The following is an 18,914-nucleotide window of genomic DNA, read 5'->3' as shown; positions in this document are numbered from 1 at the left end:
CTTGGCAAACTTTAATTTGTTTTAATATACAGAATGAGACATTTCTGGTGGTTTACTTTTGAGTAATTTATTCCTGTAATGTAGTGTACTTGAAAATATTATTCCCCATGGCAAGTTCTTTAGGCTAACTCTGTGCCAATCTGTATTTATTATGGCTTTCTACTGAAATTGTCAAATATGACAAACATTTTCTAATATGATGAATGATTTTTAAAATTCACTTGCAGGTGTTGCAGAGCAGGTTTGAGTTCAGGTCGCGCAGCTTCTCCTGCTCCCTGTTGACTGACACCAATTGCCGCAATTCCTTGTGTTATTTTAAACCGGACTCCAGCTGGCACTAGAATTTATCCTACGTTAAGACTGAAGGTTTGTTAGTTATGAAAAATGCAAATTGATTGAAAATTTGTAAAGTTTTTAGTTGGAAGAATGATAATTAAAAATGCAGTTCACATGCAAGTGTTTGAATACAAGGCTGAGTTCACTTTTAACAATTTTCTCTTGATTACAGTGGAAGTCAGGGATGCTATGATGTTTATTCTGATATACAAACCATAACATAAGACAAACATAGTCCACTTTAGTGGTATTTATTTAGTCACATTACACAGATGTCAGATCTTGTGGCACTAGTGTACTAACAATGCTATATGCATATTTTGCTTTCTAATATACAAGGAAAAGATAAATTCTTCCTAAGAATGCAGTATGTAAATTGTCTGGCTCACCATAGGAGTAAACCGAATATAGAAACATAATTCATTGTTGCAATGGGGACCTAAATTTACAACAAACATTTTAGAAACAGAAGGAATGGAATCCACTCATTACCAAACGTCATACAGAAGGGATTTGATATCAACCTGGCAAGTATATTCTCACTTTACAGTCCTCTTTAAGTTTATAAATGCATTATCACAGTGTAATAGTGTTGCATTCAATTTCAAGAACTGAGTAAATTTTTAAATTGTTACACTGTATTTAACACTGCTTGTAGGTATAATTACACTATTTTCATGTTTAATGAATATTAGTTCACCACTCAGAAGTTCTGCTGAGTAGTTGCTCACAGGGTTTCTGCCACTTTGAGTGTTTGTTCCACAGTTCAGAGGACTAATAAGTTTACCAAAAGAAGCAATGTTTCCAACTTCTATGCGATCCTTGAGCAGCTAGTCCTAATAGGTTTAGCGGATGCCCTGAAAAAGATTGACACTTTTATTCGCGGTTGTTTTTGCCTTTTTAAAAAGACACGATAACAAATTTCACAGACACATTTGACTATCAGACTAGATGTTATTGGAGCCTTTGTGTAACTACGGATAATGAGCCACCTTAAATCACAGGAAAACAAGTCATAACTAACACTGGGTCGCCCATAGTTGACCCCGTTTGCCCGGGTTTTTGCCCATTCTGGGTAGAGTAGTTTTGTATTGGACCATAAGGGAGAACGGATTCTCTAGTGGGCGGATAACGTTGTCGTTGTGAGTGGCGATCGTTGTAGGCGTGGCTGAAATGGTTGTTTCTGATTGGGGTGGTTTGGTGGGCAGGCGTGTGGGGTGATGTATGAAACTTACTTCTTGACAACTGCTGGGTTGTGCTGCTTGGGGTGAAGGTACCTCCAGCATGGTCGAGGTGCTGCAACAAAATTTCAGTCAACGCTACAAGCAACAAGCATAATTACCGATTCTTCCTCAGGTGTCTTGGTAGCAGTTACAGAACAGTTACCTTTATTCTAACTATTTTTGCAATGTTAATAATTGTTTTGCAACAAGTATTCTGCTACAAAAGGAGATAACTTGAGGCAAGATCCTGGAAACAACATAAACTATTGCACATTTACAGAAAAGGTTTAGTAATAGTGCTGTGAATAATTACTAAAGTGCTTTCACTCTGCCTGGTTGTTGCATATTATGTTCATCCATGACAATGATATGGAGGTAATAATTAAAATAATTAGGCATAGTGGCCCAAAGGATAAAAATGTATAGCTTCATTTGAAATGCTTATGTGAGGTGGCATCATTAAATATGGAAATGACTGATGGGATGGGCAGGTTACTTAGATGACAGGAACTGCAATGTGACAAAAAATTTATCTGGTAGTCTTTCCTCAGAAGTAGCAGCAAACCTGTATTAACTGGAGTTAGGGATTAGGTTTTGGGGAAGCACTCTGAGATAATGTGATCTACAATTGTGAGTGCCAAGAGACTGTTCAAGATGGTCAACTTTAACTACACATTATCTATGGGAATGCAGATTCAACACAAATCAAGTTACTTGTCAGGCTTGCTTGACTAAAATTTACAGCTCTAAACCCATAGGAGTGAGCAGTGATTGTATGATTGCCTGACCCTATATTTTAAGTGTATATATAAAGAGAATGAACTAGAAGAACAGATATGAAGCATGGTAGGCTTAAGCAACGTGAACTGTGCATAATAGTGATCACACAAGAAACCTATAACAGTCAAGTTTGGTTACTGGGCAGTTTACAGACCTTGTTCATAGCCTTGGAGAAGTCAACATTAAAAACAAAATTTTCTAGTCTCTGAGGAGATAAATGTGAGACAATGGAGCTCATGTAGAACCCATTTTGGTAGAAGCTATGAGGATCAAAGTGTTGTAAGTGTATAGAGTTGAGTTTCCAGCATTTGTGTTTCAGCAGAAGGAAGAGCAGGAAGGATGATTGCTGAATGAGTTAGGGTACCAGTCGTCATAAGAACAGGTGTAAAAATGTTTCAGGATGAGAGATATAAGTAGGTGATGAAGAAAAATGTGAAAAGCTCCAGCAAACTTTGTGTTTTTAAAATTTTTTTTTTTTTTTGTGGTGTTGGTTTCAAAATAGCCATGTGTTCATTCCTTTTAGAATATTTACATATTTTCTTGGGTTTCTTCAGTCTCTTTCATTTCAAAATTCTGTCATCATCATCACCATCTTGTCTTTAAGAGGGATAGCAATTGGGTACCTTTTTAAATACTGTAGATACTTTGAAAATTGTGCTACACCAAAATAAATCTAGGTTGGTACAGTATTACCAGTGGATCTTGGTATATTACTCTGAAATTCTGATGCATAGTAATTCTCAACTCCGTAAGATTTATTTTCAGGTTATATCACCAATGATTGTTCATGTATACATCATTATTCTCATATGTATCCACATATATAACTGAAGTTATGATCAGTAACTTTTTTTTGCTTCTTTCCTTTTCAAGTTTGTGTGTTTGTTTGGAAACAATGTCTTCTGCTCAGGCACAGATGATATCGTTTATGACCTAGTCAGCACAAGCTGTTACAATATTCTCTTGTCTAGTGGTTGATCATATTCAACATGTTGCTCAAAATTCAATTTAGCAGGAAACCCCCAACCAACATTATTATTCTTCTTCCTTCACAGCTTTTTATTAAAAGATTAACAGCAGTTCATTCAGTTGTGTTTAGAAATATCTTGTCCAATATTTGTAACCAGGTAAAAATTGTTTTACTAATTTGCTGAAAATTGGCAGAACGATTCTATAGAGCTAAGAAGAAATTTAGATTAATTCAGTAGAGTATCAGCACAGGAAGCAAAACTACATTTTCCTTCATGTAATTGCAGAATGTTGTGTAGAGTTATTTTTGAAATTAGTTTGAATTAGGAATCATTGTAAACCAGAGTGAGGAGGCTTTTTGTTAATTTTTTTTTTTTTTTACAATGTACATTATTTCTTAATACTGTACTGTATAGTTGATATATGAAGTGTGCTTGTGCTGTTCACATTCTTTACATAAACAATGTACATATAGAGCAGTCCCCAGGTTACAGGAGTTTGGCTTATGGCCGGCTTTTCAAATATAACCATCAGAAATTATTTCTAGCTTATGACGCATGTTCTGGGGTTATGCCTTTGATCGATGAAAATATGGCTCCAAAACGGCACAATAATAAAAATTTAGAGGGCTTGTTGTTACAAATTTTCAGGACACCCAAAAGGATTAAAGTAAGGTTTTCTTACGATTTTTTCGACAATGTATTGGCTTACAACACAGTGTGGAACGGAACCACCGTCGTAAACCGGGAACTGCCCCAGGCGGTCCCCGGTTTACCACGGGGTTTGCCACGCCGCGTCGTAAACCGAAAAATCGTCAAAATCATAAGAAAACTTTACTTTTAATGCTTTGGTGCATTGAAAACTATGTAAACTGCATGTTTATTTTATTTTCGTCAAAAATCTCCAAATTATGATTATTCTGCCGTTTTAGAGCCATATTTCTTCCATTGGATCGGCGTACGATCGCGTCGAACCCGGAACGTGTAAATAAACCAAAATAATTTCTGATGAATACACGAAAAGCGTCAGAACCCTCGGAACATCGTAAGCGGACCCATCAGAAACCAGGGACTGCCTGTATTCCGTTTTATTTAATGATTTATTTGTGCATGGATTACATTTTTATATTAAAATTAAGTTTATAGAAAAAATTAAACCACGACTGTTATAGCTCCTTGAAGTAAGATACAGTATTACATTGTTTCTACTGAAATCTTGGCTAAGGCTATAAATATTGGTACTTGTATTGTATTTGAGAACAAAGTTTATAAAAAACATTTCATGTTCTAATTAGCTTTCAAAGAATGAAAATGGGCTTAGAAACCTGAAACCATTTTTCCTCACCAGTGTGTGTAAACTTGTGAAAATTGCAAGCCATAATTTAATTAATTTTTTCTGATTTTTATAATTGCAGTTATTTACAGAATAGTTTTACCAGACCACAGATCTAAAATTTAATGCAACAAGGCTGGCCAGTCATTTTATAACTCATTTTGAAGTATTTACAAGAGTTAGATGGAGTTGTAATGTAATGGAAAATATTAATTTTAATGATTTAAAATGTATATATGTAAAGGATCTTTATTTCTTTTAAATTTTATAAAAATTTTAAGTTATCTAAGGTTTTAATCTTCGACTGAAGTATATATTTGTGTTGACAGGTAAATTGTTCTTGTATACAGAGGAATACTGTAATGTGTTTGAGTTCATACTTCTATGTAAAATATATACACAAGAGAAGCAAGAGAAGTGTGAAAAATATTGTAAAGCCATGTAGAAATAATATTGAAATGAAAACATGTAAACCAGAAGATAAATCTTACCATTGTGGCATGCTTCCATTAACTCCAGAATATTGAAAGGTGGTAGTCGAATTGATTTTATGCTCATTATGTACATGTATTTCACATAGCATCAGGGTTATTTTAATCTTTATGTTGAACCAGACTAGCCATTTAGATTCCCAACTATAAAAAGCCAGTAATACTTTTGAGTTGCACAAACTACAAATATCTTAGGGAACTTATAAACACCTTAGAGGAATTCAAGTATGTTTACTGTTTGTTGGTTACTGAAAACTGCTGCTATATTAATAATAAAAATAATACTGTGATAATAATAATAATAATAATGATAATAATAATAATAATAATAATAATAATAATAATGATAACGATAATAATAATAGGTTCTATTGAATATTATTGCTGCTTCAGCTGCATTTATTTGTAAAGTAGACTTTCTATTTTCCTTATTTTGGACTTCTCTTCAGTGAGTGCGTGCAGCTCATACCTATATTTGTCATTCACGGGGGAAAAGTCAAAATCTGTTCTGCTTCTTTGTATATTCTATACAGTTAGTTCTATACAATTGTTGCCGCGACGTTTCGACAGACTCTTCTGTCATTCTCCAGCGGGAGCTAGTAGAGGACTGGCAGATTGCATAGGTCCTTCTGAATTTATACACGGGCTTCAGCGGGGTGTCATGGATGGCGAATTCTGATTGGTTGCAGTCAGCGAACTTCAAGCCAAATTTCTGCGGCGGCTCGATCCTGACAGATCTTCGCAACCTGGGAATGTCATTCATTCCAGCATTCCCATTGGCCTGCCGTTGCGTGATGTCATGCCGGCTGACATCATCGGTAGTTTGGCTGCTATTGGGCTGAGGATGAATGATGTCATTATCTACTCTTTCTGTCGTAGTCGGGGATTGTCTCGAAGGGGCGCCTCGCTCATCGGGGCATCTCCATTCTCAGGGTTGTCGTTTTCAGGTATTCGTTGGATTTGGTGGGTGTTCTGCATTATTCTTCTTAAATTCGTGGGTAGGAGCGATGCCTCCTGCGTCGTATTCATTGTTGGTTTTCTCTCGGCAATGAGGAGGGCCTCTAGCAGGCGCGAGCGTCGAGGTCGGCGGCTCTCCCGATTATACTTATATTTTGTATAATACTGTCGCGGGAGATGGAAATATTGCGGTAGCACGGGCGTGGTTCATGATGGCACCCTCCTGGGCGTGGCAGGAGATCCTTTTGACAGGCGCATCGTGGTCATTCCAATATAAAGCGGCGGGGCATCCTCGGACAGGACATACAAATTGGTAGACCACGTTCTTCTGCTTGAGGGTTCTCTTGCTGGCGGAGAGGGTTATTCTTCATCACCAGATCACGGGTGCGGCGGTTCTTATAATAAATTACAAGATTTAATCTCTTACTGTCTTCGGTCGGGGTGACGTTTTCCATGACGATTTTCTTCATGGAGTTCTCGTCCTCACGGTACTGGGGATGCATCCGGGCCTTATAATAGATCTTGATGTCATCTTGGGGACAGGTTGTGTGTTCTCACTGATGTACCATTGTTCCAGGCCAGTTTGAATTTCTTTGTTTGAGTTTGTTGGTGAAACCATTGTTCCAACATTTGTGCAGCATGTTCGAATTCCTTGTTGGTGTCCTGCCAGGTGGAGCAGTGGGAGGGCCCTTTTAATGAAGGTCCTTACTGTCGTGTTCTTAAACCTAGCAGGGCACTCGCTATCCCCATTCAAGCAAAGTCCCAAATTGGTGGATTTTGTGCAGACTGATGTCTTCAAGTTCCGTTCTGTCTTTGTGACCATGCGCGTCGAGGGAAGGCGGTCGTCTGTGCTGAACTCGACAGTGTAGTTCAACACACTACATTGTTGGAAGGTCAGGCGAAGGGCTTCAACCTCCTCCTCGTTGTCTGCTTGAACGAAGACGTCGTCGATATATCGGGCATATTTCTTCGGCCGCTGGATTCTCTCGAAGACACGTTCTTCTCTGGTGCCCATGTAAAAAATTTGCAAAGAGGACACCCAATGGATGGCGTTGCAATGGCCTCTCCATTGGGTGTCGTCTCGCAAAATTTTACATGGGCACCGTAGAAGAACGTGTCTTTGAGAGAATCCAGCGTCAAGAAATATGCCCGATATATCGACGTCGTCTTTGTTCAAGCAGACAACGAGGGAGGAGGTTGAGCCTTCGTCTGACCTTCCAACTTCCAACAAGTAGTGTTGAACTACACTGTCGAAGTTCAGCACAGACGACCGCTCCCTTCCTCGACGTGCTATGGTCACAAAGACAGAACGGAACTTGAAGACATAAGTCTACACAAAATCCACCAATTTGGGACTTTGCTTGAATGGGGATAGCGAGTGCCCTGCTAGGTTTAAGAACACGACAGTAAGGACCTTCATTAAAAGGGCCCTCTCCCACTGCTCCACCTGGCAGGACACCAACAAGGAATTCGAACATGCTGCACAAATGTTGGTGAACAATGGTTTCACCAACAAACTCGTCAACAAAGAAATTCAAACTGGCCTGGAACAATGGTACAACAGTGAGAACACACAACCTGTCCCCAGGATGACATCAAGATCTATTATAAGGCCCGGATGCATCCCAGTACCACTGTGAGGACGAGAACCCGTGAAGAAAATCGTCATGGAAAAACGTCACCCCGACCGAAGACAGTAAGAGAATAAATCTTGTAATTTATTATAAGAACCGCCACCCGTGATCTGGTGATGAAGAATAACCCCTCCGCCAGCAAGAGAACCCTCAAGCAGAAGAACGTGGTCTACCAATTTGTATGTCCTGTCCGAGGATGCCCCACGCTATATTGGAATGACCATGATGCGTCTGTCAAAAGGATCTCCTGCCACGCCCAGGAGGGTACCATCATGAACCACGCCCGTGTTACCACAATATTTCCATCTCAAGACAGTATTATACAAAATATAAGTATAATCGGAGAGCCGCCGACCCGACGTCCCGCGCCTGCTAGGAGGCGCCTCATTGCTGAGAGAAAACCAACAATGAATACGACGCAGGAGGCATCGCCCTACCCACGAATTTAAGAAGAATAATGCAGAACACCCACCAAATCCAACGAATACCTGAAAACGGATAACCCTGAGAATGGAGATGCCCCTGATGAGCGAGGCGCTTCTTCGAGACAATCCCCGATTACGCACCGAAAGAGTAGATAATGACATCATTCATCCTCAGCCCAACAGCAGCCAAACTACCAATGATGTCAGCCGGCATGACATCACGCAACGGCAGGCCAATGGGAACGCTGGAATGAATGACATTCCCAGGTTGCGAAGATCTGTCAGGATCGAAGTTTCGCTGCGGAAATTTGGCTTGAAGTTCGCTGACTGCAACCAATCAGAATTCGCCATCCATGACCCCGCTGAAGCCTCGTGTATAAATTCAGAAGGGACCTATGTAATCTGCCAGTCTCTACTAGCTCCGCTGGAGAATGACAGAAGAGTCTGTCAAAACGTCAGCGGCAACAATTGTATAGAACTAACTGGTATAGAATATATATAAAGAAGCAGAATCCAGATTTTGACTTTTCCCCATGAAATGACAAATATAGGCGAGTTGTTAGCACGCACCTCCACTGAAGAGAAGTCCGCAATAAGGAAAATAGAAAAAGTCTTTACAAAATAAATGCAGCTGAAGCAGCAATAATATTCAATAGAACCTGTTTAAAAGAGGGTCTGCTGCCAAATTATACTAAGATAGTAATAATAATAATAATAATAATTAGTAATTTTATAATACTAAAATAATCAAGTTGTAATATTTTTTAACCTGGATAGATATCATATTTTGTTATGAAATGCTGATATACTACCATGCAATGCTGTGTCCTCTGCCATTGAAGTCTTGAAACGGGTAACAATTGTTTGGTTTCTAAGATATGCAGTAGATGATAGTCTACCACTTGACATGGTTTCAGATGGTAATTTTCCATGTGGAAATCTTTGAATTGCTCACTTCCTAAATTTCTTATAGTTTTGCATTGGGTCAGAATGATAGTGATAAAATATTTATTTATAGATGACAAACATTTTTGCTTTGTGTAAACATGTTATGGATGCAAAACTTTTTCACAGAAGTGAGTAGTATTGTGAGCGTTTAGAACTAGTTCAGGATTGTGCCATTCTTTCAACTGCTGACCACTTAAATGGTGTTCTTACATCTGGTAATATATGGTAAGTGATTTTACCAAGGAAATCTGTCCTATGTAGATGTCAATTTTTTTAATGGAGTTGAATACAATTTTCCATTCATAATCCAGTAATTGTAGGTGCACAGTTTAAAGCTGTAGGTGTGGTATTTGTGTTAGCTAGCAGTGGTGTTAGTTACATGAATGCAGCACATTATATTTGTGGGTAATGCTGGAGAAGTCTTGTACCGCAGCAGTAACAATTGAGAGAAAATTCCATGCACTTCATAAGAATATTAGAATGGGGAGAAAATCAAGGTTCCAGGTTCACATCCTGGTGGTCCTTGAATATTTAATACAATAAATGTTGTAGTAGGCAATATAATTTTTTGGAGCTAGTCAACTAATTAACATAGGTCTCTCACTATATAAATGTTGAGATTAGAAGTATAGTATTGTAATCATGTCTGAATTCATCATGAAGAGCTGATAAAAGTTTCCAACATACATTGTTTAATTTATTGGTATTAATGTAAGCCAATAAGTAGGGTGTGATCAGACATGCTAAGCAGATCTTAGTGAAAACTGATAGAAGAATATCCTGTATCATCCCATGGGATTTTCATGCTGATGGAAAAAAGAAATGTTGTCAAAATATTATTAGATGCCTCTTCCGCCATGCCTTCCAAGAAATTTGACACTTTTCCTAGAGTACTTGAATGTGAGGCACTATATTTAACAAGAGATCTTTTGTTTTGGAGCATTCATTGTACAGAAAATTCACAGAGGACTCTGTATTACACTGGTTCATTTTTTCCTTTGAGAGACTTGGCATAAAAATGAAAAAATTGCTTTGTAGTACATCCTGTTGGGCTGAAGAACACAAATGAAAAAATTGCTTTGCAGTACATCGTGTTGGGCTGAAGAATTTTTTGCAGTTTACACATGGTCAGAAAAGGTCCATAAAAATCTGTTCAGCTCCTCTAAATTTAAGTATTGTGAAAAATAAAAAAATCTTTCTGGCAGCATACGGTAAATATTGTCTGTGATGAAGGCCACATATCTGTTCTAGATCTCAAGAGTGTTTTAAGATACCTGGTAATAATTTGATGCTTTTTAATGAACACAGAACACTACAGAGAATAGTTTTCTTCTAGTAAACCCAAATAATTGTTGGAAAGTAGATTATTCAAGTTTCATTGGCCAAAATAATTTACAAATATATATGGTTATTTAAGGTTATCTTGTTAATTTCAAGGTGTTGGTAACATTTACTGTATTGTGAAGCCAAGATTTTTCTCTAAAAGGGTTGCAAAGAAAATACACATCCAGATTACTGTAACTTGATGGAAGGCACTTTTTAACAATGAACACTTCATTCTTACTTACAGGTACTGCCTCCTTTTTACGTTAAAGATATGAAAACATTCATTTTCAAGAGCAAGACTAAAACCTGATGTTCCTGAACAGCTTTAAAAGAACTGGAACTAACCACTTATTCAAAGGAACTTGTAAATAAGCTGAGTATATAATTAGTCATGGAGCTGAGTGATTAAGGTGAGGCACTTAATGTGATTTGTTATTCTTACGCCACTGATTTCATAGACCATGAGATAATTGTAAATGGAATGCTAATACAATATTCAGTAGTTGCATAATTTTTACTATATGTGCTAGAATGCACAATGTGCTATTTAATTTTAGAGGCAAGCAGTTAGTTCATCTTTGGGTAATAATGATAAATATGAAAAAACAGTAAGTACATTAGATTTGTCTGAAATATTGGTGTTTGGGCCTTGGACACCACTGCAATTTGGCACTAATAGCAGCTTCCAGAGGAAAAGCAATAAATCCAAATTGATAACAGTAAATATTTATAGTATACTTAAAATTTTGAAAGGCCAGGTAAAGCATGGTATAACAGTCACCAGAGCAAGACTAAAAGTCTTGCCATAAATGCCACGAATCTTTGAGGGTGGTCGATTCTTCCTCCTCAGAAGAATGTTGTACTCCACTGAAGCTAGTCTAGCAGATGTTGTCCCCTCAACAGCACCATTTGGCATGTTATATTACAGTCAGTTCTCAATCCTTCATCATTCTGTTTGTTCGTAAACTGACGGGTGCAATTTGAATGCAATTTATTCATCATTTTGCAGGGGTCTAGACAACCTTGAAACCAGCAGTTAAATCTTGCCCAAACAAAAATTCCCTTTTTCTTGAGAGTTAAAAACTATCCTACCATCTTCCAGAAAGACTCCTTTAAATATTAAGATTTTAATGCTTTAATCCACTGTAGCACAGAAGGATTGGTAGTACCTCCTTTGACATACTTCGGTGGTCAGTTTTTCTCAGGACCTTTGAGGAATTTATCATCAGACATCTTTGAATTTTGTCATTGCATTAGACATCTTGTCTGGTATAAGGGTGCAAATTTTCTTTCCAAGTTGTCAGTTTTTCTTGGAGTTGACGAATACATCTTATTTCTTCAATCTTCAGTGATGTCTGACAGACGAGTGACTTCTTTTTTAATAAACTACCTTTTCTTTTATTGCAAGTGAACTAATGTTACTGTTATGAATTTGCTCTAAAGATATTAAGTGTGAACAGTTCTAATTGCTTACTTGGGCAGGGGATTCTGTGAGAGTATGTATCCTGATATAAATGAAGAATTGGGTTCTTTGTTGGGTAGCAGCTCCCTTGTTTTGGAAAAGGCTAGCCAGTGCCTGCCACAATTAAATGTTTTTGTACAAGGGCAACTCTTCACTTGTCTTTAGAATCTCCCCCACATGTTATTACAGAAAAATCTTTGATATTTGAAATTCAACACTCTCATATGAACCTGGGGGTTGATCTGATTGTGTAGATACAAAGTGCGTCACCGACTTACAGCAGGTTTGATCTCGTGGAGCTTTTTCAGTGCCATTAACGGCGTTTTACAATGCTGTAACTTGATGCAACATCAAGTTAAGTGCTGGAAGTGCCGATAATGGCAAAACACCAACTTACGGTGGAAATCAAATTAAAGCGCGGCGCTGAAACAGATCCCCACCGTAAATCGAGGACCGACTTTAGGAAGATAAAGACACTTTTTCCTCTCACTGTTGTCCTTTTAATGAACATACAGCAACCAATAGAAAATAGATACCATTTCTATAGGCTGAGAGAACATCTCTTTCCCAGAGGCATGAGTTGACAAGCTCTAATGAAGAGGTATGCATAAGGCACTAGGGGAAATTCTCTCTTAACAATGCATGCTGGAGAAAACTATTGGGTCTTTGACCTGCAGGTTTTGTATGAATATGAACATGGTGTATGTATGGCTAGTTTACTGGGAGATTCTCAAGGAATTTTATACTGTATAGATTTTTTTGTACACTCAGTCCCAAATGATGCTGTTTGTATTCAAAATGTTTTTTAAAATGTTTCTCAAAACCTGCAGACATATCGGGATCATCTCTATACAGCAACAATACTGTACTGGGAATTCTGAAGTGACTTTTGTGGCAAAATCATGTTCCATATCCTCTGTGATTGAATATTAAATTGAATATTTAATATTGAATTCATATCAAAATCTTTCCTGTACCCAATAATCCAGTGCTACTTGGGGAACCTCAGAGTAGGATAAGTTGGTGAAACAAGTAAGAGGAAACAATAGAAAAAAGATATGGAAAATTAACCCTTAAACGCCTGTTGGACGTAGCAAACGTTGACTAAAATTGTCTGTTGAATGCCGAGTGGACGTAGCAAACGTCGACTACAAAAAATTTCAACCTTCGGTCAACTTTGACTCGACCGAAATGGTCGAAAAACGCAATTTTAAGCTAAAACTCTTACATTCTAGTAATATTCAATCATGTATCTTCATTTTGCAACAAATTGGAAGTCTCTAGCACAATATTTCGATTTATGGTGAATTTTTGAAAAAAACTTTTTTACGCCCGCGTGGTAACTCGGCCGAAAATTTCAGAAATTCTTTTGTCATTTTGTCGTAATTTTTGCACTGTTCTATATTAGCCGTTACATAAAGTTTTATATGTGAAAATGTGCACAATTTCATGTACAATACAACAGAAAATAACTCATGGTTGTAGCTTTTATCAGTTTTGAAATATTTTTCATATAAATCACGATAACTGCCAAAATTTCAACCTTCGGTCAACTTTGACTCGACCAAAATGGTAAAAAACGCAATTGTAAGCTAAAACTCTTACATTCTAGTAATATTCAATCATTTACCTTCATTTTGCAACCAATTGGAAGTCTCTAGCACAATATTTCGATTTATGGTGAATTTTTTAAAAAACTTTTTCCTTACGTCCGCTCCAGAAATTCTTTCGTCACGTTGTCATAATGTTTGCACTGTTTTATATTAGTCGTTACATAAAGTTTTATATATGGAAATGTGCGCAATTTCATGTAGAATACAACAGAAAATAACTCATGGTTGTAGCTTTTATCAGTTTTGAAATATTTTCATATAAATCATGATAACTGCCAAAATTTCAAGCTTCGATCAACTTTAACTCGACCGAAATGGTAAAAACGCAATTATAAGCTAAAACTCTTACATTCTAGTAATATTCAATCATGTACCTTTATTTTGCAACAAACTGGAAGTCTCTAGCACAATATTTCGATTTATGGTGAATTTCTGAAAAAAATTTTTTCCTTCGTCGCTTGCCATGTAACTTTGGCGAACATCTCAGAAATTCTTTCGTCATGTTGTCGTAATGTTTGCATCGTTTTACATTAGTCGTTACATAAACTTTTATATATGAAAATGTGTGCAATTTCATGTAGAATACAACAGAAATTAGCTCATGGTTGTAGCTTTTATCAGTTTTGAAATATTTTCACATAAATCACGATAACTGCCAAAATTTCAACCTTCAGTCAACTTTAACTCGACCGAAATGGTCAAAAAACGCAATTGTAAGCTAAAACTCTTACATTCTAGTAATATTCAATCGTTTACCTTCATTTTGCAATAAATTGGAAGTCTCTAGCACAATATTTCGATTTATGGTGAATTTTTTAAAAAAACATTTTCCTTACGTCTGCGCGGTAACTCGGCCGAACATCTCAGAAATTCTTTCGTCTCGTTGTTGTAATATTTGCACCGTTTTATATTAGTCATTACATAAAGTTTTATATATGAAAATGTGTGCAATTTCATTTACAATACAACAAAAAATAACTCATGGTTGTAGCTTTTATCAGTTTTGAAATATTTTCATATAAATCACGATATATAGAAAAAAATTCGACTTTAGTCAATTTTTTTAACTCGACCGAAATGGTCGAAAACTGCAATTGTAAGCTAAAACACTTACAGTCTAGTAATATTCAATCAATTAGCTTCATTTTTCAACAAACGGGAAGTTTAGCACAATATTTCGATTTATGGTGAATATTTGAAAAAAAAAATTTTTTATGTCCGCGCGTTATGAATTCATGCATCTTGTGATAATATTTTCTCTGTGTTGCTTTGATTGTTTTAAAATTTGTTATCTATCAAAATCATCGCAATTTAGTGTACAATACAACTAAAAAAAATTAAGTCATTAGCTTTAACCGTTTTTTTTTTTTCACTGTCATATATTCCAATATTTATTATATGATAATGATATTTTTTTTCATTTCTGATGGTTGCATACTAAACTTCAGGCAATGACAAAAAAATGAGCCAAAAATGAACTCTTAATCTTAAAAACTAAGCGTGCTGTGATTTTTTGAAAAAAACTTTTTTCCACTTCGGCGCTAACTCACCGAACGCCACCGGCATACAGGAGACGTTTTTGTAAATAGGGCTTCGGCGTTAAAAGGGTTAAGTGCTATAGTAATTTGTGGTTATAAAGATGATCCTCTTGAAGTTGGTGACAGCTGCGAAATATATAGGATAGGGTAACCATCAAGCTGAGAATCTCTTGGTAATATAGATGCCACCATAGGATGTCCTAGAGATTTCCTGCATCAATGGAGACTACATATTTTGTTGGAACTAGTAAAAATCTGTTCCTATACAAAAAAACATTAGTTGTATAAATGGTGTACCGGAGAAAATTCTTCAGTCAATAGTCAGCAACTTCTGGGGATACCCACTTTGGTAGGTTATCAACATCAGGTGTTCAGAATCTCTTGGCCTCTTTAGGATGAACTAGTTGCTGTATCTCCAATCTAGCTGGTAAATTTTCAAGTGAATGTTTCATGCTGTTTCCTGGGATCTTGTTCAGATATATTTAAATATGCATGTCTATTTTGTTCATTGCATGTTTCCTTGTCCCAGTCTGAATAGACTGGTTGCTGTATCTCCAATCTAGCTGGTAATTTTCCAAGTGAATTTGTTTCATGCTGTTTCCTGAGATCTCATGACTGTAATGGCTTCCTTGTTCAGATATACAGTATTTAAATATGCTTGTCTATTTTGTTTGTCAGGTGTTCCCTAGTCTCGGTCTGACAGGGCTGGTTGCTATGCTTGTTTTTCAAGCCTTTTTTCAAGCCTTTTCTTAGGGGGTAATGTGATGGCAATGGCTTTTGTTGTGGTAGACATGATCAGCCTTAAGTCAACTAAATAGCTAGTAGGCTGATGGAATTTTTCAATTTCCCCAGTGTATATGTAGAGAGATTGCTGCACTCTACTATGCCCATTTGCAGTACAGTATTCAGAAAGATGGTCTTGCTTGACAGACCCCACTTATAAGTGTCCAGTATATATTTACAAGTGACAGCAAATTTGATCATCATTATTATTCCAGAGAAGATACTTATAATTCAACACTGTTACAAGTTACCAGGGCCACCATTGAGGGCTGGTCAAAGAACCATCAACTTACACTGTAACTTTATGAAACAGTAAAAGGACAGTTGATACATGCAGGCCTGCAGTTGTCTACTGGTTTACTAATGCTAGCAGGTTACAATGTATAAAGAGGTGTGATGATATTCAGTTACTGCTTCAAAGTCTCCAATTAAATATATTCTTATGATGGCTGCTAGCTTTTTACCAACTGCACAGATATAAATTGCTCTTCCTTTCTGCACAGATATAAATTGCTCTTCCTTTCCAAACAAATCAAATTAAATAGTGTTTTGTACAGTGCCTCAGTGTCCAGTATCCACAGTTTTTGAATCTTGGAAGTGTTAAGGATGGTTATTAGTTTTGGTTTTCCCAGGGTTCTTTGGCCTCCATCCTCAGAATTCATAGTGATCTGGACACTGGTAGGCTGCTGGAAGTGTTAAGGATGGCTATCCAGCAGTTCAGTTTTGGTTTTCCAAGGGTTCTTTGGCCTCCATCCTCACAGAATTCATAATGATCTGGACACTGGTCTGCTGAGTTATTGTGTGATACACTGGCTGTGTAGTTTTTCCAGTGATCAGCTTATTTTAAGCAATTATAATGATTGCTCTTATTCTCACAGTTATTATACTAATTCAAATTATATGGTTTGTAATCGTAAAATGACTGTTAGTAGTCACATCATATTAATTTTGAATCCATTGGCAAGCTTCTCTGAACCACATTCTGATCTTGATATTCCACATGTAAGTTTTGCATGTTTTTTAAATTTTAAGCCTGTTGTTATTAGGCTCTTGGTAATCATGCTGATTTTTGTTATCCGCTGGTGGTCTTCCAAGTTTATAGCATCTGTCATTAAGGCAGCCCATTAACCATACCAATTTTGAATCCATGGATAGGCTGTTCTTTAGTCCAATGTTAGGAGTTCCTGGTTTGTAAATTCAATCATTGCTGTCAGACCTTAAGACTATACTGTTAGGCACATTTGTTCTTCAATCCACCGGTAAGGCTTCCATGATTTGAAATTTAGGCTGTTATTTTTATCAATAATCACACTAAAGATGTCTGGTTTTTCAGCGATTAGGCATTGCTTTTTAAAGTTTTTCTTTATATCCACACTAGCAGTCTGTCATTTTGTAACTGTCATGATGTTTGCTGTGCTGTCATTATACTGATTTTGAAATCCACTGGTAGGGCTTTTTTTAATTTTTCTACTGTAAGGAAGGACTGCATGTTTGTTATTTTGGTGGTAGTTTTTATTTTTACAAATTTTACCTGTCTTGAATCCACTGTTAGCTGGTTAGTAGTTGTTAAGTAATTGTGATCTTTGGTAGCAATTGTTGTTATTCAGCTTAAGCAGGTAGGCTTAAAATGTTAGCAATTTAGATTTTGTTCTCAGTACTGTTATCTTAACCACTCACTGGCTTTTGTCCTAAATGATGATGGCTGTGGATGCTCACATTGGTTGTGTAATTTACTGCTATTCTCAGAAATTACACTGATTTTAAATCCATTATTAGCTGTGAATGTTTCTTTTTAACCAGTTTTCATCATATGGATGTCTACCCAGCAAGTAGTGTGACATCCAGCTGCTATTTGTGATGTAACTTCTCACTCAGAACTCCAATGACCCCTTATTCTTGTTAACTATATGTCGATTGTGATTACTTTCCTTGCTGCTGTCACAGCACCATAATTTCAGAATGCAGCCCTGCAAGTCAGTGTCCATGCCTTCTTGATAGAGGGTACACTGCATCGTGTTTTAGTCTCCTAGCTACTGGCCTTCAAGGGTGTATGATCACATCACTGTAAAGATTAATTCCTCTTCTAAAGATCTTGAATTGTGTGCACCTTCTCTCCCATTTTTAGTGTCCATTTTGAAACGCTTCTAACTTGTAAGTGGCAATAACACTTCAGATGCACAGAGTTGTTGTAGTGCCAAATTGGTTCAGTTTCTGTGATCATTAAGTGTTGCTAGTCCTTAGAGTCCAGATGGAAGTAATTCTCTTTCAAACTTTAGGTTAGTCCAGAATGTTCCTCTTCTAAAGATCTTGAATTGTGTGCACCTTCTCTCCCATTTTTAGTGTCCATTTTGAAATGCTTCTAACTTGTAAGTGGCAATAACACTTCAGATGCACAGAGTTGTTGTAGTGCCAAATTGGTTCAGTTTCTGTGATCATTAAGTGTTGCTAGTCCTTAGAGTCCAGATGGAAGTAATTCTCTTTCAAACTTTAGGTTAGTCCAGAATGTTCTCGTATACCTACTCCCAAGCCAAGTTCTTTTACTTTAATTGTTGACATAACACAGATTTTTTGCTTGCTTGCAGAATTGTGTGGTACTTGCCTTCCTGCTGCAGTGCTTTTACGCTAACTGTTAACATATAAACACTTTCTAAGAAAATTGCTTGCTTTGCAGAGCTGTGTGGTACTTTGCTGCCTTCCTGCTGCAGCTAACTGATGGAGTGCACAAAATTTGTTATACTGTAGGGTATGAGGAGTTTGTAAATTTTAGAAGAATAAAGTGGTTAACTGATTTTTTTTTTTATTCTAATATGTCCAAATCATTGCATAACTAAATTTTTGATGTGAAAGTCTAAAACAATACTGTATAGCCATTGCTAATCATTTAAAATAATGATTACTATTTCTGCAATGATGACAAAAAATCATCATCCTAGGAACTTGTTGAAATGTAAACACAAGATGATGTGGCAAAAACATCACCCTTAGGAAGAAGTTTAGAAATGTAAACTCAAGAGAAAAGATGCATGTCAAATGTTCTCTGATGTGAACACCAGATGATAGTGGCAAATACATCACCCTTAGGAAGAAGTTTAGAAAT

General features: G+C 36.8%; 1 long non-coding RNA gene across 1 annotated transcript; it reads left to right on the top strand.

Moving 5' to 3' along the window:
- Nucleotides 1-8,953: 8,953 nt before the first annotated feature.
- LOC136847760 (uncharacterized) lies at nucleotides 8,954-18,605 on the top strand. Its single transcript, XR_010855829.1, has 2 exons — nucleotides 8,954-10,831; nucleotides 18,489-18,605. It is a non-coding gene; the product is annotated as an uncharacterized lncRNA (long non-coding RNA).
- Nucleotides 18,606-18,914: the final 309 nt, after the last annotated feature.

Source organism: Macrobrachium rosenbergii, chromosome 17, assembly GCF_040412425.1.
Source record: "Macrobrachium rosenbergii isolate ZJJX-2024 chromosome 17, ASM4041242v1, whole genome shotgun sequence".
In the NCBI taxonomy this organism is placed as follows: domain Eukaryota; kingdom Metazoa; phylum Arthropoda; class Malacostraca; order Decapoda; family Palaemonidae; genus Macrobrachium; species Macrobrachium rosenbergii.
The sequence above is the reverse complement of the archived record's forward strand: the minus strand, read 5'-3'. Positions and strand labels throughout refer to the sequence as shown.